Source organism: Triplophysa rosa, linkage group LG8 (genome assembly GCF_024868665.1).
Source record: "Triplophysa rosa linkage group LG8, Trosa_1v2, whole genome shotgun sequence".
Taxonomy (NCBI): domain Eukaryota; kingdom Metazoa; phylum Chordata; class Actinopteri; order Cypriniformes; family Nemacheilidae; genus Triplophysa; species Triplophysa rosa.
The window spans coordinates 20,133,050-20,155,285 of NC_079897.1; the positions used below are offsets into that span (position 1 = coordinate 20,133,050).

At 38.9% G+C, this 22,236-nt stretch overlaps 1 protein-coding gene across 5 annotated transcripts in view; it reads left to right on the forward strand.

Moving 5' to 3' along the window:
• Positions 1-46: 46 nt before the first annotated feature.
• Positions 47-22,236, forward strand: part of znf1035 (zinc finger protein 1035) — a 90,676-nt gene continuing 68,486 nt past the window's right edge. For 2 of the 5 annotated variants that reach the window (XM_057339931.1, XM_057339933.1), the window contains exons 1-2: positions 48-15,273; positions 15,893-15,972. The gene's annotated coding sequence lies outside the window, so the exon portion shown is untranslated. Of the gene's footprint in view, positions 15,354-15,892; positions 15,973-22,236 lie in introns of all 5 variants that reach the window. The other 3 variants (XM_057339932.1, XM_057339934.1, XM_057339935.1) reach the window with 2 other exon arrangements.

The window sequence follows — 22,236 nt, forward strand, 5'->3', positions numbered from 1 at the left end:
ACCAACATTCTTCAAAATATCTTATTTTGTGTTCTGTTGAAGATAGTCATCAGGTTTGAAATGACAAGAGGGAAAGTAAATTATGACAGAATTTTCCTTTTTTTGTTGAACTATCACTTTAAAGTTAGACAAGACCATTAGGTTAATGTGGTATTACTCTTTGGGGCGGTTTCCCGGACCGGGATTAGCTTTAGCCAGGACTAGGCCTTGTTTTCATTCGTTTAAGCCTTGTCCGGGAAACCGCCCCTTTGTATTGCTGTATTTGCTTGACTGACACACAATGTCAACTTCTGGTTCAGTCAGAGATGTAACTTTGGGGTGAAATCTGGAAAGGTATGGACCCTAATTCAAGGGTTTGCCGTTTCTACTTTCTGCCAGGACACAAATCCTAGGCTGTGACAAAATCGTGCTTTTCAACTCTTTAGGGACTGCCCTTTGTCCAGCATGAAATTAGGGGTGTAGCGGTTGTCAGTAAAACACGTGCATAGGGATTGACCACCTATGGTTTAAAAGCATTTGCACTGCGGTTTACAATGTATAGCCCTTTGTTGTAGAAGATGTAGGTTAATACACTTCAACATGCCTTAGAGGTAACTGCTGCTAGAGTGCACATGCTGAGATCTATGATGAAACTCGGAAAATGATCAAAATGTATCTTGCCTGGCTTGCTTCTCCAGCTCATCCCAAAAGTGTTTAGTGTGGGTTTAGACCTAAACTTAGTGCAGACCAGTCAAAGTCATTCACACCAGAATGTCCTACCTTTTTAATAGTGTTTGTTCATACTGTTTGTATGAACAATGAAAGATGAGACCACTATTTATTTGCTACTCTTCATTGATCTAAATTCCAATCCCGGGGGCCCACTGCTCTTTAAAAAAATGTTGTGTCTCTAAAAATGCTGGGTTATTTTCCAGCTGTTGGGTTAAAGTAACCCAGAAAATTGTTTATATTTGACCCAGCAATGGGTTGCAACAACCCAGCATAGGTTCATTTACAACCAAGTGGCTGGGTTCGTCCCTTTTTTACCCAACACTGGGTAATACAATGCTGGGATATTTTCAATTCAGCTTTGGGACAATGTTGAACAAACCCAGCTGTTGGGTTACAGTAACCCAGAAAATGGTTTCTATTTGACCCAGCAATGGTTTGCAACAACCCAGCATAGGTTCATTTACAACCCAGTGGCTGGGTTCGTCCCTTTTTTACCCAATACTGAGTCATACAATGCTGGGATATTTTCAATCCAGCTTTGGGACAATGTTGAACAAACCCAGCTGTTGGGTTACAGTAACCCAGAAAATGGTTTCTATTTGACCCAGCAATGGGTTGCAACAACCCAGCATAGGTTCATTTACAACCCAGTGGCTGGGTTCATCCCTTTTTGACCAAACACTGGGTCATACAATGCTGGGATATTTTCAATACAGCTTTGGGACAATGTTGAACAAACCCAGCTGTTGGGTTACAGTAACCCAGAAAATGGTTTCTATTTGACCCAGCAATGGTTTGCAACAACCCAGCATAGGTTCATTTACAACCCAGTGGCTGGGTTCGTCCCTTTTTGACCAAACACTGGGTCATACAGAGCAATGGGTCCCCAGAACTGGAATTGAGAACCACTGTTCCAGCTGCTTTTCCGGATATCTCCATTGGTATAAAGTGGGACCTAGACCTGGCGCACTACTGATGACTTTCAGAAAAGTGAGTGTTTGGTGTTTACAGGTAGTGTGCTACTGGAAGACCCTTTGACAGAAGGCGCTCTTTAAAGCTGTGTTCAACGTTGTGCCTCAAAATGTTTTTGTAACCTCCTGATTACATTGTGCCATGCACCATTAATGACATCTGCAACGTAACCCTTAACATTCCAGATTAACAACTGTTTGAATGTTGGAATAGTGTCTTTTTCTTTTAAAGATTTGTTTCCTTTTCTGTGTCTCCTGAAGGCTGTGAGTCTTCCAGCACATTATCTACGCTGGTCTGTCTTAAAATTATCAGCTTTATTCCTTTGAAATTCACTATGGACATTTTAAAACAAAGGGAGAGAAGGACTGCTTTCCCATGCCATATTCCTTAAAGCCTCTCCCAAGGTACAGGCATGCTTTTTATCGAATCGTTACAGTTTTATGGGATCAAGTTAGGTCAGTGGAGATTAGAGTAACCTGAATTAACTGACAATTTCCCTCTAGGTCTTTAAACCAAGTCCACAATTTTATTCTATTGACCTGAATAGATAGATTGTCATGAAACCATTTTGGATAGAATGTCAGTTCAAGTTTATTGTTGATTAACCCAGTTATGTTGTCAACAAGTGAAAAAGGTGTTTAAAGTCTTGAGACAGTAGCCTTGTAGAGCTCTGGAATTTAGGATTGATATCATGCAGCAAAGTTGAACACTTTTTTGGAAGGCCAGAGTCGTTCAGAATTAAATTTGAACCCTGTTCTAATAGACCTTGCTATCATTTTAACTTGTTTCTACAGGCCTTAAGTTAAATAATTCAGAGTCCCTTTAGGCAAATTACAGCACTCAGTCAGCAGCCATGCTTGCAATGCATCCAGGGCCCTTTTCCAGTCATCCAAGTCCCAATACTGACATCTTGCTAAAGTCAGAATAAAACCATATTTCCTACCAAAACTAGACATCAACTGTACCAAAAATTCTGTTTCTTATGCTTCATCACACACACAAAAACAACAGTATACTGTTAACAGTATATCCTGGGCAAACAAAATGCAAGTCCCTGGGCTCTGGAACAGCTTGTTGAGATCATCCTAACATGGAGAGGCACCATCTAATGAGATTGTTATTGGCAGGTACAAGTAGTTTTGAAGATGTCTGTAATGGAGCAGCTTATTATTTTTGAAAACTCCTGGCATGGTGAAGATTTTCAGAAACTCTGGTGTTGTGTAGCCGGTAAAACTGGAGATTTTTGTTGTGATCTTGAAGTGCGTGCTGTTATCTCCTTTGTTGTTAGCCTACCGGGACCTGTTTTTTAGACCAAAGGTCTTCAACCCTCCTCCTGGGGGCCCACTGTCCTGCAGAATTCAGCCCTAATCAAACTCACCTAAACCATTAAAGTCTTTGGGACCTCTTGGTGTATTGGAGCAGGTTGGACCTAAACTTTTCAGGACGGGGCCTCCAGGAACAGGGTTGACCTAGGGCTTAGATTTTACTGGACATGGTAGATAGCCTCTGGATGTAAATGGGAAGATAGAGCACGGTATAGTCAAACATCTCAATATAATTGTGAAATAGAGCTTGTTACAGAATTTAAGCAGTACCAAATTGTTCCTTCTTTTAAGATCGGGGTAGTCAAATTACTTTACATTTTAGTTATTTTGACATTTTGTTCACTGATTTGTGGGTTCCGCACACAAAGGGGGTAGGAAAGATCAATTATGAGCCAGAATTCTAATAAGAAGTACCTACTTCATACCTATCATGTACTCTATGAGTACACCCAGTGTAGGACAATGTACTACTTATCTCTGTCTACTCTTTCTCCTCTGTTCTTGGCTACTCCTTACCTCCACCTCTCTGATTGCAAATGGTTTTGCCCCTTTTCCATTTACACAGTAACAAACCAAGCAACCAGTTGTCCACTCCAGACACACACATCTGTCCTTATTGAAGACTGATTTTCAAACTTTTCTTCAGCCGGCCATGTCTCTAGAGCCTATCCCCTCTAATCATCTTTAAGCATTTGCATTCAAGTCATTTAAGAAGACTCGGGTAGCCCACTGCTCTATATAAAATACAACACTTAACCCTACAGTTAAACACTTTCAGCAAGTTTGTTGAGGATAGGGGTTTAATCCTTAACTGTGGTGTTCTGTTCCAAACCTTAAAAGAGAGGCATTCGAAAAACTTTCACACAGCAACGTATGATACCTGCTAATCAGTCTTCAAATATTGGCCCCCTTTTGAAACCGCTCTTGTCTCCATTACCGAACCCTGACAATTGGCAAGAAGTATCTCAAGATATTTCGTCCTTATCCTGCATGACCTGTCTGTTGCCTTTGACTTTAGCCTGTTTAACACAGCACGCAACCCATATTTTTTTTATTTTCTTTTTTGTGTCAAATGTTTACGTATGGCGCGTTTCCAACAAAATTACCTTGAACAGTTAACAACACCCATTGACATCCATTACAAAAACGGCCTCTGGTCTCCTTTCCTGCGTTCCGCTGAAGCCACCGCGTTTGCATTAGCTGTTAGACTTAGAAAAAAAAGCGTAACAGCTAATGCCATAAAAATGTAATGTTTTAACTGTGAATGCCGGCCACTGACAATCAGGTCATACAAAGCGAGGGGCAATCATTATTTTTTGTGTGACACTGCCATGTACAATGCCGCATAGAGTCAACCAATAAAATGCTGCGTGAACTCAACCAATCAGCATGTTCAGCGCCCAAGTCCCACCCCCGAAACTTCCTGAAGTTTGAAAAAGTACCACCTTGCGAGCAGGGACTTTCTGAGGGACATTTTTTTTTACCCTGAACTTTGTGATGACGATTTGTTCGTTGTAGTCATCACTTGTATGCTAACCATGAGGTTTGTGTGATTTGCCACTATTGTTTGCAGACTTAAACCTTTCTTGGAATGTTTGTTATTATGGGTTTCTGTGATTCATAGATTTTTTATTTATGTTTTGGTAATAAGTTTTGGGTACTGTGTTGTTATATTAAATGAGAATCTATCCAATGTACATCTTCTAATATTAGGTATGTTGTTCATTGATAGGTGCACATGTTAGTGATCAATGTTAGACTATTTTACATCAATAGTTCCTATAAGCAAAATTCAAACACACAGAGACCAGTTGAAGATTATAAATGATTTATTTTGAAGCATATTGTATAGGTAAATAAGGAATCTTACATGCCATGTGGCATTCTCACCACTTCCTGGATTGGTACCTCCTGTTAAGAGAGGGCAGGGCAATAGTTGTCCTTTGTGACAATGAAAATTTATTCTTGTGGGTCATACCATATTGCAATGTGGGGCCAAATAATATATTTTAGGATTAAGGTTGTGACCAAGTGTTCTCAAAGCTGTTTAAAGAGGTGAATACTCGGTAATGAGACATGTAATTTGAAGAATTTTCTGCATTGATTTTATTGTTTAAAGGTTATATGTTGTGTATGTGCATTGTGAGATTTTGGCACCCCCATAGTTGGTAGGGTTCTTCTATTAGGGAGGCTGGCCAAGGTTATTTAAGCCAGTCTAGTTGTAACCTTAGGGGGTGGTCCTTGCGGTGTGTATTGTCTTGCTGCCTAAAGTAACTATTTTCTTTGTTCAAGTTGCGACAAAGTATGCACTGAGTCTAGTGCTATTATGAAAGATGGCGCCGATGTGTGTGGCTTGCCGTCAGTTGTTCCTTGTGCTGTTTGTTTGTTTGTTTATTTTAACTTGTTTTATCTGCCAGCCGCTGTGTTGTGCTTCACTGGTACTGACATATGATCGGGCATCTCTTTTAAATTCGCAAGTGTCTGCAAATGTGTTGCTACTACGAAATGGCTCTCATTATACCCCTCCTCCCATATCGTCTATACCTGGGTATCTGCGCCGCTGGCCTTGCTCCTTACCGGCCTGGAGGCGGAGGCGACGCCGGGGAAAACGGGTTGGCATTGCTGTTAAGCTAAGGCTGGTGTTGCTGAATCACAGAGAGCATTTTGTTCGGATGGAGTTTTCGAAGGTCGTGCTGTTCGTCGGCGCTCCCTGGATCCAATTCGGGAGTGGATAATCTCCATGGCTCCGACTGCGGTGGTCCCGGTCTTTGATGTATATTCTCCTGCCTTTTCTCCTCGTTTTTATCGTGGAGGAGTGTGTTTGAAACATCTTCATTTTCTACCTCGGGTAAAGCAACGCAAGGAATCTACCACAAACCCTCTGCATCTAAGGATGACTTTGATAAACACCAGATCGGTAACAAACAAGACTTTCATTTTAAGTGAATTGTTCTCCTCCCGAAACTTGGATTTTTTATTTCTCACTGAAACCTGGCTCTGTCCAGGTGATCTGAGACCTTTTTCTGAACTTCTGCCACCTAAATGTTTGTTTTTTAATTCCCCACGCACAACTGGTCGGGGTGGCGGACTTGTCTCTATTTTTAAAGATCATTTTATCTGTCGCTCAGTGGCGAGTAATAACTACAGCAGCTTTAAACTTCAATTGTTCGTGTTGGAATTTGGCGATCCGCTTTTGATGGCGGTAATCTATCGCCCGCCAAAATTTAATACAAACTTTTTAACGGAGTTTGCTGAGTTTCTGGGTGATGTGACTCCGAAATATGATAAGCTTCTTGTACTCGGCGATTTTAATGTTCATGTTTGTTGCATGAATGATCACTTAGCTAAGGAGTTTACCCATTTACTAAATGCTTTTGATTTTTCTATCGGGGTAAATGCTCCCACTCATAAGGGTGGCCATATACTTGACTTGGTGCTTCTGCATGGACTTAGTATTACTGATTTAGAAGTCCGTGAAAATGGCTTCTCTGACCATAAGACTGTTATGTTTACTGTCTCATGCTCTGCTGTGGCACCTACAGTGTCATCTTGTGGCCGCCTATCTCGTCGTATTACTCCCACTACAAAAGACTCTTTCTTATCAATTTTTCATGAAGTGATGCCATCTATTGTCGGTTTTTCCTTTGATGTTAGTGCCGAGGAACTCCTCTCCAGGTTTAATTCCACCTGTTCAAACGTTTTAAATGCTGTGGCTCCTTTTAGAACTGTTCAGCCTAAAATTCGTTCTGAACCCTGGATTGATGATTCCATTCGTTCTCTTAGGCGATGTTGTAGAAGAGCGGAACGGAAGTGGAAAAAGGACAGGCTTCATGTTTCTTTAGAGATTTTAAAGGACACTCTATTTAAATATCAGAAAACAGTGAAAAAAGCAAAATGCCGACATTTGTCAGATATTATCAATAAGAACTGCTCTAGTCCAAAGACTCTCTTCAATATTATTAATGCTACTCTCAATCCTTCAGCCGGTTTAGTTCCTGGGGCTTCTTCTCCATCATGTGAAGAATTTTCAATATTCTTTGATAGGAAAATCAGGGATCTCCGGCTGGGGATAACTCCTTCATTTTTTAATCCATCAAATCCTTCTATTTCTACTACCTTTTTTAGTCAGTTTGAACTAGTCTCACTCTCAGATTTGCTGGAAATAGTTGAGCAGCTTAAACCTTCGGGCTCGTTTTTGGATATTATTCCCCCTTTTTTATTCAAGCAAATTTTAATTGATGTTGCCCCGTATCTCTTGATTATAATAAATCGCAGTTTAGAATCTGGCATTATGCCTGATTGCCTAAAGCATGCAGTAGTTTATCCATTGCTCAAAAAACAGAATTTGGACTCATCAGTTTTAACTAATTTTAGGCCTATTTCTAATTTGCCTTTCATTTCCAAGATTATGGGAAAAAATGTGTTTTTACAGCTACAACGGTTTTTAGCTGATAACTTAATGTTTGAAACATTTCAGTCAGGTTTTCGTAAATGCCATTCCACTGAGACTGTGCTTTTGAAGTTTCTTAATGATATTTTAAAATCATGTGATTCTGGGGATTTTGCAGTTCTTGTGCTTTTAGATTTGACGGCCGCATTCGATACAGTTGACCATGCTATTCTCATTGATCGATTGGAACATTGCATTGGTTTAAGAGGTATAGTTCTGGATTGGTTTAAATCTTATTTGGCAAATAGGAGTTTCTCAGTCAAGATGGGTTAACATTATTCGAAAGATGCTATTTTGCCTTGTGGGGTTCCCCAGGGGTCCATTCTGGCTCCTCTTCTTTTTTCTCTTTATATGCTCCCTTTTGGCTCGATTTTTAGAAAACATTGATTATCATTTTACTGCTATGCGGATGACACTCAGGTTTATTTGCCTGTTAAACAGAATTCTGTGGGTTCTGAGTCTCTTATGGCATGTTTGGCAGATGTGTGAAGGCTTGGGTCTCATTAAATTTTTAATGAAAAGAAAACAGAAATTATTGTTTTTAGCCCGTCTGAATCTTTAGTTTCCCCAAAATTGGATTTGGGTGAGATGTCTCCATGTCTGAAACCATGGGTAAAAAACCTGGGATTCATTTTTGATGAAGGCTTAAAGTTTGACCGTCAAATAAACTCAGTAGTCAAAGCTTGCTTTTTTAAGCTGCGTTTACTTTCTAAAGTAAAGCCTTTCCTTTCTTTTAAAGATTTGGAAAAAGTAATTCACGCTTTTATTTCATCTAGGCTGGCCTACTGCAACTCACTATGTTTTGGAATTAGCCAGACAGCTATATCCTGATTGCAGCTTGTTCAAAACGCTGCGGCTCGACTTTTGAGCGGGGTCAAGAAGAGGGAGCATATTACTCCTATTTTACGCTCGTTACATTGGTTGCCTGTTTGCTTTAGATTGGATTTTAAAGTTTTGTTCCTTGTTTATAAATCTCAAAATGGTTTGGCTCCTACCTATCTTCATGAGTTATTGATGGAATATCAACCCAGTAGATCCCTTTGGTCTTCCAACCAGGATCTATTGTTTGAACCTAGGTCGCGGCTAAAGTGCAGGGGAGATCGTACTTTCGGTATTGCAGGCCCTAGGCTTTGGAATGCCTTGCCACTCTCCATTAGACAAGCTTCTTCGGTTTATATTTTTAAGTCTAGGCTAAAGACATTTTTATTTTCTGAAGCGTATGGCTGATGGCATAGTTGTATGATGTCATTATTTTACTGTTTGTATGTTGTGCTGTTTTTTGTTTTTCTGTTTTTTTTAATGTCTTACTGGAAAGCACATTGGTCGACAGAAGTTGAAATTAATTGTGCTATATAAATAAATTGTCATTGCCATTATGTTTGTGAACTCGTGATTATAATTTTTTTTTTCCTTTATAAATTTTTTTTTGTACTTTATATCTACGGTGTCCATGTTTCATCTAAATGTTGCCCTCCATTAAACACTTTTTGGGATTATAATCAGTGTCTTCTGAGCCTTCCTACCACCTCCCCTTAACCAACTCAGGACACACTACGACAAATGGTGGCAGCGGTTATTTTTTTCAGTGCAGTAGGAGGTTGCAGTTATACACTAAGATGCCACCCAAGTAGCAAACAGGGCAAAGGACAGTGAGGGAAGATGATTGTATTGAGCTTACGCCGGATCAGGGAGGTGCATTGTCTGAGGCAACCTCTTCTTCGATGGCAGACCCAACTGGTGTAAAAGTGGATCAGCTCAGCAGAATGCTTGAAAGTTTCATGCAGATGCAAAAGGATCGAGAGGCGCATCTAGAAACGGAAGGACAGGCTGGGCCAACCGTCAGACCAATTTTTCGCACGGAAAGTGGAAGATGAGGAGGAATCTATCGAGCAATACTTCCCAACAGTTAGTGATTCTCTTGTGTTGCCTGATCTGGGACATCTAACCTCTGGGCAGCAAGAAAATCTTCGGTCACGGGTTCCAGAGGGCCTTTTCAGCGAAAGGCCAGGCAGAACCGAGGTAATGCAACATGACATTCGTCTCTTAACGCCTGGTTTAATACGACAGACGTGTTGCAGGATACCTGCCAGGCTCATCCCGGACTTAAAGAAGGAAGTCGAGACAATGTTGGAAATGAACATAATTGAGTCTTGTAGGAGTAAATGGTGCAGTCCTGTTGTCCTGGTATCGAAGAAGGACGGTACCTTAAGGTTCTGCGTAGACTTTTCTAAACTGAATTCCATATCTGCCTTTGACCCTTACCCCATGCCAAGGGTTGATGAACTGGTTGAACGGCTAGGGAAGGCCAAATACCTGAGCACGCTGGATTTATGTAAAGGATATTGGCAGATTCCCCTAGCCAACAGTGCTAAGGAGCTGACTGCATTCAGGGTTCCAAGTGGCCTTTATCAATTCAATGTCATGCCCTTTGGCCTTCATGGGGCTGCGGCAACATTTCAGAGGACTATGGACTGTGTATTAAGGGGCACAGAGGATTTCGCAGCGGCCTACATTGATGACGTTGTCATTAACAGTTCTTTATGGGAAGACCATATGGACCACTTGTCTGGTGTGTTCTCCAGAATTAGTGATGTGGGACTGGTGGTTAATGCCACTAAATGCCATGTGGCAAAGTCAGAAGTGACTTACCTTGGGTATGTATTGGGGGTGGGGTAATCAAGCCCCAACTGGACAAAGTTGAGGTGGTGAGGTCTAGCCCACCGCCAACAACCAAGAAGCGGGTGAGGTCTTTTTGGGCTTGGTAGGCTGGTACAGACGTTTTATTCCCAACTTCTCCAGTCGAGCTGCTGTGCTCACAGACCTCACTCGTAAGAATAGCCCACAAAAGGTGGTGTGGACACCTGCTTGTGAAACTGCTTTTCAGGATCTTAAAGACTGTCTATGTCAAGGCCCAGTATTGCAAAGCCCTAATTTTGACCTTCCCTTTTGGGTGCAAACAGATGCCCCCGAGGTAGGGCTTGGAGCTGTACTGCTACAGGGTAACAGTGAAGACCGTAGACCTGTGCAGTATATCAGCCGTAAACTGTTCCCTCGTGAGGGTAATTACTCTACGGTAGAGAAAGGCTCTAGCTGTTAAGTGGGCCTTAGATACATTGAAGTAATTATCTCATGGGCAAGGACTTTATACTAGAGACTGATCATCAGGCATTACAATGGCTCCACAAAATGAAAGACAGCAATGCCCGCATTACTCGCTGGAATCTCTCTCTTCAACCTTTCAATTTCCAAGTCAAGTACAGAGCTGGTACACAGAATGTGATCACAGACTTTTTGTCCCGCCACTATGAGGAGTGACGGGCTTATGGGGGGGTATGTGATGATGATTTGTTCGTTGTAGTCATCACTTGTATGCTAACCATGAGGTTTGTGTGATTTGCCACTATTGTTTGCAGACTTAAACCTTTCTTGGAATGTTTGTGATTATGTTTCTGGTTTCTGTGATTCATAGATTTTTTATTTATGTTTTGGTAATAAGTTTTGGGTACTGTGTTGTTATATTAAACGAGAATCTAGCCAATGTACATCTTCTAATATTAGGTATGTTGTTCACTGATAGGTGTACATGTTAGTGATCAATGTTAAACTATTTTACATCAATAGTTTCTATAAGCAAAATTCAAACACACAGAGACCAGTTGAAGATTATAAATGATTTATTTTGAAGCATATTGTATAGGTAAATAAGGAATCTTACATGCCATGTGGCATTCTCACCACTTCCTGGATTGGTACCTCCTGTTAAGAGAGGGCGGGGCAATAGTTGTCCTTATTTATTCTTGTGGGTCATACCATATTGCAATGTGGGGCCAAATAATATATTTTAGGATTAAGGTTGTGACCAAGTGTTCTCAAAGCTGTTTAAAGAGGTGAATACTCGGTAATGAGACATGTAATTTGAAGAATTTTCTGCATTGATTTTATTGTTTAAAGGTTATATGTTGTGTATGTGCATTGTGAGGTTTTGGCACCCCCATAGTTGGTAGGGTTCTTCTATTAGGGAGGCTGGCCAAGGTTATTTAAGCCAGTCTAGTTGTAACCTTAGGGGGGTGGTCCTTGCGGTGTGTATTGTCTTGCTGCCTAAAGTAACTATTTTCTTTGTTCAAGTTGCGTCAAAGTATGCACTGAGTCTAGTGCTACTATGTTTGTGAACTCGTGATTAGAATTTTTTTTCTTCCTTTTTTTAATTTTTTTTGTACTTTATATCTACGGTGTCCATGTTTCATCTAAATTTTGCCCTCCATTAAACACTTTTTGGGATTATAATCAGTTTCTTCTGAGCCTTCTTACCACCTCCCCTTAACCAACTCGGGACACACTACGACAAACTTTAATTTGATCCTGGTTCCTGCGGTGGATTACGTAAAACCATTTTAAACTGAATTACTGAACTGTGTCTCTGAGATCCCTCAACAGCTCTAATTAAACTCACCATGTGTCACAATGTTACGATTGGCCCAAAATTACTACTTGCGACACCACACTGACCTTGTACATGTTTATACTGACCTTGTACATGTTTTTACTGGTGGTTATGTTCAAACACATTGTATCATACAGTTACTCCCAGCAAGCTAAATCAATCGAGAATGGATTTTGTTTTTTAACCAGACAAATAGAGTGTATATTACACTCTTCTTGGTCTCTTTTTGCTAGCTAGCTGTACCCATCCAAATCCAAATTCATGCTAGCATACAAGACCTGGGTGTACACCATCTAACCTTAACACGCTCTTCTTCAGATTTATGTCTCATCTTTGTGATCTGTGAATAAATGACATCAGGTTGTTATCACATCATGGTACATGATTATATTCTAAAACCTTCACAAAATATCTTAAAGATGGAACGCTCAACCTTCACCAAACTTCTGGAGACCCAGTCCTAAATGTCACCTTTTTGAGGAGGGCTCTTGTGGTTCTCTTCCAAATCTGTATTTTTGGTAGATTTAGACTGTTGGATAATAGTCTGCTGCAAACTCTGCATCAGTGTGATCTGGGAAAAGGGGCATAATTCAGTTTCACATGATATTCCCTCAGAATCATAAAATGGAATAGTTTATGGGACAAACTATGGCTAGACAGTAGAACTCTCAATCTTGAAGACTACTGACAGTTTAGACCAAACCCAAATAAAAACAAACCTGCCTCTATTTGTCAAGTAATCCGAGAGACTTGAACGACTGTTGTGCTTGACTAGAATTGGCACAAAACTGCGGGACAGTTGCCTCTAGGACTGGAATGCAAAGCTCTGCTCTGCTCTACTGTCCACTGCAAGTACACACTTGGGATAGGGCTTACCTTGTTGCAGAAACTAAACCTACAATTCTGTCCTAGTGTTGTACTTATCTTGTACCCACTTGAAAACTGTATATATGATGTGATGTACTTCTACTGAGCTCTACCTTGGAGTAGTTGCTTCTGTTTCTCATTTGTAAATCACTGTGGATATAGTCTCTTATGAATAAATAAATGTAAAAGACAGTACCTTATGAAATATCCTACTCTTAACTGTGTGGGCAGATGGCACAAAGAATTTCAGTACTATAGAGAGTATCGTTTGAATCAGAAACTAGCATAGCAACCGATGATACATTAAACTATTCTGAAATCTACTCCACGAATCACCAGGGTAAATAAATGGAGGTAATAATGGGTCCTTTTGTCTCCAGTTTCAATGTTTAAAACACTGATGGCGCATCTGAAACTCAATCTCTGTTATTTTAAACACTGTTATTTGGGAAAATGTATTGTTTGTTAAAGAAGTACTTGGAGCTGTGTTTTTTTTAACCTAGAATAGTCAGCCTGAGTTGACTATCCAAGAGTCGGACAAAACCCAAATGTAAAGACCAGTACACAAACCTCTTCCAATTGAGAATTGGGCAAAAACCAGATTTGTTCTGACAACAGGAGTAAGCCAAGCAACAGCATTGGGACAAGATCTTGATGAATGCATTGTACGGTCTTTGAGCATACCAGTAGGACTGAAATATATCTGTTTTTACTCTTCTTTTTTTTGCTCTCTCGGAGGAACACGCTGATCTGTTTTACCTTGAGCCATTTTTATAGTGTGTTTTGAGTTTAACCTTAATTCAGTACGCTTAAGCCTTATGTGTAGAGTACTTGTTAACAAAGGGATAGGCATTACGGTCCCAAAGAAGGTCTAATTGCCACATAAATTAAGATCACACCACAACATTCATGGTGCCTTTCAATTTTGTTTCTTTTCAATTTTATTTTTTTCTTAGTCGATATAAAGCAGACTTAAAAGCACCTAGAGTCAACTCTTTCATTGTTTATAACAATCACTGATAAAAAAAAACACGCTACAAATGCAGGATGGAAAAACAAAGATGTCCTGGATTTGTCACATTACCACAAAGCATGATGATTCCATTATGAATTCAGGTAATCCAACTGAATGAACAGTTGCACCTGTACCAATGCATCTAAAAGTAAGATTTTTCACAAATTGTTATTCTTTGTTTATTCATATTTTTCCAAATTCTGACTTTAAAATATTTCTGTTGTTTTAGATGAGGTACATAATGACTTTAAAGACTTACTAGGAAAATACCACTAGGAAACAATGTGGATATCTAACAATGGACTTTCAGTGGCTATACACATATAAATGACACTAATCTCCTAAATTTGTTGGCAGCATTCCACATTTTCACCTAAAAGAGAAAATTGTTCCAGGTGTTTTTAAAATCACTTTTACTTGTAATGCTGCTCCCCATAAAGTCACTGTCTTGATTCCCATTTGTTTTTTTTTGTAAAAAAAGATACACATTAAGTCTTATTTCTAGTTATGTACAGTGCATTTAAAGTCATATTTGAAGAACACTAATTTTCAGTTCCCTTACACTATAAGTGACAGGTCACTTGTAGCATTGTGTCTGTGTTACCTCTGAAGGGTATCTCTGGTAATGGGAGGGGATGTGGAAATCCGTATAATCAACCATTCGCTAGAGATAATGAGTAGAGTTGTGGTGAAAAGAATCTCAACTTCAAGACAGATTCTGTAAGAGAACAGCAGGGGCTGCAGTGCTCCCCAGGGTAGGCTACATACAGGAGAAGCATATATGTTGGGCATGCATATATCTTTGCTAGGACACCCCTTAGGGTTAACAAACCAACCATTTTATTACTTGTTCAAAGCAAAGGATAATTGTGGGGCTCTAACTTGGTGATCCAAAAGCCAGTGGAGCCACACCAAAACATCTTGCTTTGTTTCCCAATCTCACACGTTTCTTGTACCACATATAACTGCCCACATTGTTGCTAAACAATTCTGTGCATTGTTGGACCGAGTGACCTGCTTGCTTCGTTCCTTTGACAAAAAGTGTGAACTACGTGTCTGGGACCTGAAACAGCCTTCAAGGCACAGAGTAGGTCGGTCCACGGACTTGCTAACAAGCCCCTCCCACAACATCGGAGGCCATTTTATGATACGTTTCAAAGCTACCACGCGCCGAGAACTGCTTCCACACTGCAGACGTTGAAATGGAGGCCCCGTAGAACTGGAGGCGGATCTTCCTTTCATCCCCTTGTTCTCATTGGTTCATGTTGTCGGGTGTCACAAAATATCCCGGTTTGAGCCACATTGTTGGCTAAATGTACGTCGGCTAGTGCAAACTAGCGTTAAATCATCCGTGATTTCTCATAAAAGTATGATGTTCGCGTGTCTTTAACTTGGATTGAGCGGTCAGGAATACTTAACGTGCGCGTTGCGCAACGGGAAGACGTGCAGTCTCACAAAGGAAGGCTACAGCAGCAGGAAGCCAAGCACGACGGTGAGTACGGGGTGTTCAGAGGGGAGAATGAGCTCCGGAGGAGACTGAACTACACACTGTGTTTCCACGCAGTTTAATGGGTAATGGAATACACGCGTGTTAATGCATTCGATATATATTTGAACCTCAGATTAGAACGACTTTTCTAGTTCTTGTCTGTGTGCATGCGCTCTAGGCTCCAGCATGCAGCCCGTTTTGTGTTGTGACGGTGGACTTCCATGTTACCAACCAGCTTAGCATCGCGCGTTTCTCCTACTGTTACCATCTGAGCATTGTGTAAACAATCGAATAACATCTGAAATAACTCTTCAAGTTTTAATCATAAGCACAGATGTTTCAGATGGTTTTACATAACTTGACACTACCATTAATTTATAGACCAGTCACAGATTTTCAAGGTAGTGAAACTTGCATCACTTGAACAGAGCCACCGGTTTGTCACTCCACACCTGAAAAGGGGTGCTCCTATTAACTAATATTTGACTAATAGTCAAAAGATGTAACAACAAACTCTATATATAATATATTTATATATAGGTTTTCTCTGACGTCAGTAAACAAAAATATATATTGCTGTTACGTTTTTGGGTGTGATGTCTGTCTGTCTGTCTCCTTACAGAGAGTGCATGAACAACAGGAAAACAATGATCATGGTGACGGGACTTAGTTAGTTTGTGGACGGTGCACACACATTTTAGGGTAAGTTGTTTCTTAAATCTTCATAAAATCAGCATGTGCCCTAGATCAAACGACATTTGTTTGATATTAATTCCTGCCAAAATGATGAAGTCCCTTTTGAAAAGATTAATTGTGCTCAGGAGTAAGAAATTAAATGCAGTTTAGGTTCACTTGATGTTAATAAGACAAAGATTTGTTGCACATTGTCAGTAAGCTTCATATGTTAGTTATATTTGTTGGTTTTACAAAATGATGGCCACGTAGTTAAGATTATGTTCAGATCATTTTATTTAATGGCATACTCTTCATTACATGCACATTCTCCTGTCATCTAACTTGAGCATCACATGAGTGACTTGCAAACCTTTATTTACACGCCAGAACAACATGGTTTCTTGTGAACCACAAAGTAAGGTAAATCAAAGGATTATTTCACTGCGCTACAAACAGCGGTGTGCTGGTTTGGTCAGACACCGCTTGAGAAATGCAGCTCCGCGTCTGGGACAACTCAGATGTGTATGGCATTGATTTGTTTAAAATTGATATAACTTGACACTTTGTGTAAGAAGTTTTGTCAATTGCCCACGATGCAAAATTATTTTCTTGCAATATTAAAGTTATTAATATTAATATTAAATATTACAAATTGTATTTGACTGTTCTTATTTACAACAGTAAATAAATGCCATTAAAAGTTAAAAAGGTATCACTGTTTATTGCTTATTTTAAAGCTTACGGAACTATAATGATACATGCATTAATCCTAGAATCGCCCTTGTTAGCTGGCAACCCAATTCAATGTGTTACCTTACAGGCTAAGTTAAAATTGATATTTTTTACACACTCCCATGATTAATTGCTACCTTTTGCTAGCCATTAATAGTTGCTATACCAGCTATTTGTTAAAATAGGAACTTGTGGTCTACCTAGTAGCAAGTTGCTTTACTTAGGGCCCCATAATTTCCGCGATACGGAATCGCGGAAGCCAGGCATAAAAATGGAATTTGCTGTATAACACGGAATCTGGCAAATGTATTACTTTTTAACCAGAAAGTAGCGTTTAACAGCTAACAAAATGTAAATTGTGCTATGAAAAACGTTAGAATTATTCAGATGCGGTTTAAATAAACTGCTTGTTTTGCGTGTCTGTATTAAAAGTGGTTAGATTGCATGTACTGCATGTGTAATTCTCGTGTGGCGCTTTCAACTGCATTGAAGCTACTGTCTTAACAACCTTTGTGGCGACCTGTCAAAATAAAGTCCGGTTAACTAGAATAAGTTATAACACCCACATTTTACCACACCGTCCCCATCCCCCACACCATAATTTTTGTATAATTCGAGCTCCTAGTATATTAAAGGTCCAGTGTGGGATTTTTAGGAGGATCCGTTGACAGACATGCAATATAATTATACAAAATTTTGTCTTCAGCGGTGTATAAAGACCTTACATAATGAACTGTTATGTTTGTATTACCTTAGAATAAGATATTTATATCTACATTCAGAGCGGGCCGATATACATGGAATTTGCCATGATGCGCCGCCATGTTTTGTACAGTAGCCCTAAACGTACAAACAGCTCTACAAAGCGCATTTTGTATATATGATGTTCTTTTTCGTGTGTTTTTTTTAGAGGCAGCTTGCATCGTCACTTAAGTTGAAAACTCATAAAGTAGTAGTAGTAGCAGGAGTACCAGTAGTAGTAGTAGTAGTAGTAGTCGTCGTCTTGCTCGAAACATAGATCGTTCTTTGTTAGAAGTTTTGATCAAATGGAGGACCATGCGTATTGTGCACAAGAACCGTTCAGAGTGTGAATCTCCGTTGGCAAAGAAGCGCAAGCGTGATGCTGCCAGACGAAGTAGGGACAGACGACAACAGAAATCCAGGATAAACATCGGTGTAGCTATTCCCAGTTGGAAGGCGCTGATGAAAGACAAATGTTTTCAAAGCGACAACAATGTTGCCTGTTTTCTGCTCGACCGGTAACAATAAACGAATTAGGGCTGCAACGACGTGTTGACGTCGTCGATTACGTCGACTACTAAAATATGTCGACGTGCGTGAAATGCGTCGACGCATCGTATTATTTACGTTTATCTGCTGTAATAGCAGTTTCTGTTCCTGGGCGTGTGTAAGTGAATCAGCAGAACAAGAGAAAGTATAATACACCGACAAATAGCGATCGAGAGCCTCGGACGCAGTAAGTTAGTGAAAGGACGGAGGAATTCCCCCTAATGTTACCCCGGAATACGATCATCACAGCATGGACACGCAATCACAAACAGACGGAGAGGGGCGCGTAGATGTAGCCTTTCATAATAAATTACTTTATTTTAACACTACGCTTTACATGAATGATTTACATTAACGCTATTGTACTAGTGTAAGTTAGTGTATGTGAACCTTTGCAGATTGTGACCCTGCTTAAATTACTCTTAAGCTTCAAATAGGACTAACTATCATGAAACCACCACTGCACTTTTTATGTCATTCGATAGCTTTATGTGAGGAATAAACCAATATAGCATAATGAAGAAACTCTGTCCTCCGCTGGTGCTGTCTGTCAATCTCCACTGTCAGCATGCGTGTGTACTGTGACGGTCAGGACGCTACTCTTTCCAACATGTTCCATGTTTTCATTATTCTTAACAATGACAAGATGATAGTCTATGGTTTAGTTTAAAATGTATTTTGCTAGAGACTGTGAGTTAACGTTACTCGCTGAGTATAGCTTAGCTTATTAGAAGCACTGGAAGCGGTCTGAATACGAAATAACTCTTTTTAAACCTCTGATTTAACTGTAAACTGTTGGATTGATGCAACGCAAACATGTGTTAAACATGTAACATATCATCTCTTCTTGTTGTGTTCTAACTACTATTTACTTTGGGGAGCAAAATGATCCCCGGGATTTCAAAAGGAGTAGGTGCTTTAAGCGCATCATTGTGCGTCCGGGATGCGCATAACTGTAAATAACGAAGCGAATGCATTCTGAGTTCAGGGTGCGTGGGCTCGCTTTAACGCCACTCTGCATTAAAGTCTTTTATACGGTGATAGTTTTGTACAATAAAGAGAGACAGATAGTAGTATTTTTACTTTTACTCAATTACATTATGAGACTGAAAATAGAGTCGTATATTACTTGGAGGAAAAAAATACAGCGCATATATCATGCTCTAGTATTTCATAAACACATTTTTAAATGTTTTTACATTTACATTTAGTCATTTAGCAGATGCTTTTATCCAAAGCGACCTACAGATGAGGGAAACAATGGAAGCAATTGGAACAACATAAGGACAACAAAAAGCATAAGTGCAATAAAAAAAAACTGGTCTCATATAGCCTACCACAGTATACAGAGCTAAGTTTATTTTATTTTTTCACCTTTAATACAGTACTTAAGTACATAAAAAATCTGTCTTTTTTACTTTTAAAATTAAAGCTACTTGATTAAAAGAAGATAGTGATTTTAATGTAAACACGGATTAAAATGTTAAAACAACAATATTTATTTATAAGATGTAGTGGAGTAAAAAGTATGATTAATAAAGTAATCCAAAAAATCTTTATTAGATTAATAAAATAATAATCGTTAGATTAGTCGACAAATCGAAAAAAATAATTGCTAGATTAGTCGACAATTAAAGTAATCGTTAGTTGCAGCCCTAAAACTAATCCAACTAGTGAAAACTGTGGTTTGATAGCTTTGGCTACATAAGTAGCTAGGGATGTAACGATTCACTCAGCTCACGATGCGATGCGAGTCACGATTCTGATCTCACGATGCGATTTATTCACGATTTACTCACGATTTATTTTTACAAAATGAGTTGAAACAAATTAGAAATGAACAACTTACTTCCCTTGCATTATTTCTTAAATGCTTCACGTTTCTTTGTATAATAAAATAATGTTTTATTTCAAATAACAAAACTAAACTGCAATTTTATAACAAATTAATAATAGAAAAAGTCTTTTTAATATAAACAAACTAATACTGTCTGAGATTTTCTTGGATTTTTTTGCATTTAAGAAATATCAGCATGTCCACGTTTAGATTTGCAGTGAAAATAGCGGCCCCTGCTGTTCAAAAAATGTATTGCGATTCAGTTCACACCTCAACCGATTTGAATCGTCACTCATTATAACCGATTTTCAACCGGCTCACGGTGAATCGTTACATCCCTATAAGTAGCAGTGCATCGATCATTTCGGCACTGAGTCCATTTGCTGCGCTGCTCGCACTCAATTAAAGCAACAGTGCATTCTTTACGGACAAAATCCACATGGATTGACAGGAAAAAGTAACACTTTTACCTTTAAAGCATGTAAGTGGTGTCTAATGTGTTTTAACAGTTGCCATGTTTTTCAAAAACACTTTAGGAGTTTTTTGGCAAAAACCACAACAGCACATCTAAAGGATTTATGAAACAAGTATATCTTAAATGTTAAGCTTGTATTGCATATGAATGAGTGGAAAACGATCGCATTACGTTGTCAGTATACTGTCTGAACCCCACTGTCATCATAACCTTTTGAAAAAAACAGAAGCTACATAGACATCATGTTATACACTGAGGGAAATAATTATTTGATCCCCTGCTGATTTTGCAAGTTTGCCTGCTTAAAAAGAAATGAAGGTTCTATAATTTTTATGGTAGGTTTATTTTAACTGATAGAGGCAAACTTAAAAAAAAATCAGGGGAAAAAATGTTATATAAAGGTAGGGCTGGACGATATGGCCAAAATAGATATTGAAATACATTTCGGTCAATACGATATAATTCCGATAAAGATATAAACAATATTATAATTACAAATTATCTGTTGGACTTCTATAACCGAGCACATTACTCCCACATTACAACACCTGCATTGGCCTGCACTGTTTGCTGTATGGTGTCCTTGAGTGTCAGTAAGCCGCCTATAAATAAAATGTAGTAGTAGTAGTAGTAGTAGTAGTAGTTAGTAGTATTACAAAAAGTAAAATGTAAGAGAAGTTGAGAGAGCCCTCTGATATGAACAATAAAATGCTGATCAAAATCATTCTAGATGCCAGCAGTGTGCAAAGCTACATATGATTATTAGAATAAAATATTTTTGTATAGGACTGTGCCCTTACCTTGTGTAAGTTTCAAATATTAGAATCATGTTTACCAATAAAATTGAGAATAACTTTTCTAAATGTGCTTCAAAGCATAATTCCATAACTTCAAATGTGCTTCAAAGCATTGGCATATTTTCAAAGATCTACAGGGGCACAGGCCTCCCATTACTTGACACTTTTTTCTTTTGACATATTCTTCTAAATTAATAATTTTCAATTATTAACGTTCACTGAATTTTATGTATGATTGTATTTCCAGTTTTTTTTTTTGCAAAACTTTATGCAAGACCTGCCATGCTCTCCTGCAAGCTGACATTAAGAACTGTTTTCATTAGGGACGTAACGATTCACCGTGAGCCGTTGAAAAACGGTTATAATGAGCGACGATTCAAATCGGTTGAGGCTTGAACTGAATCACAATACATTTTTTGAACAGCAGGGGCCGCTATTTTCACTGCAAACCTAAACGTGGATGCTGATATTTCTTAAATGCAAATAAATCCAAGAAAAGCACAGACAGTATTAGTTTGTTTATATTAAAGAGACTTTTTCTATTATTAATTTGTTATAAAATTGCAGTTTAGTTTTGTTATTTGAAATAAAACATTATTTTATCATACAAAGAAACGTGAACCATTTAAGAAATAATGCAAGGGAAGTTGTTAATTTCTAATTTGTTTCAACTCATTTTTTCAAAATAAATTGTGAGTGAATCGTGAATAAATCGCATCGTGAGATCAGAATCGTGACTCGCATCGTGAGCTGAGTGAATTGTTACATCCCTAGTTTTCATTCATGTCAGTGTCTTTCAAAGGCCCTACAGTGTGCTTCAGTTAGCTATAAAAAACTACGAAATTTGCCATTCTGTCTTCGAAATTGATATTGAGAACTGTTTAAACTTGTTTGTATTTATTTTCCGAACGCAAGCATTAGTAAGTTGCAGATCCGTTTTGTAAATGAATATACGGACAAAAATGATCAATATTAAACTTCGCCTGTGTTTACACTTGAATTATTTTTCGAAGCTGCTAGCGTCTGTTTTACATTATAATCCTATGGAGTAAACCGTGTTTTCCAAAACGTCCTGAGCGCTTTTTTAAATGCCAGCTCCGGCGTCTTTTTCTGCAGCTCAGAGTGTCTTTTGAGGTTGAAAAAAGTTCAACTTTTCTGGA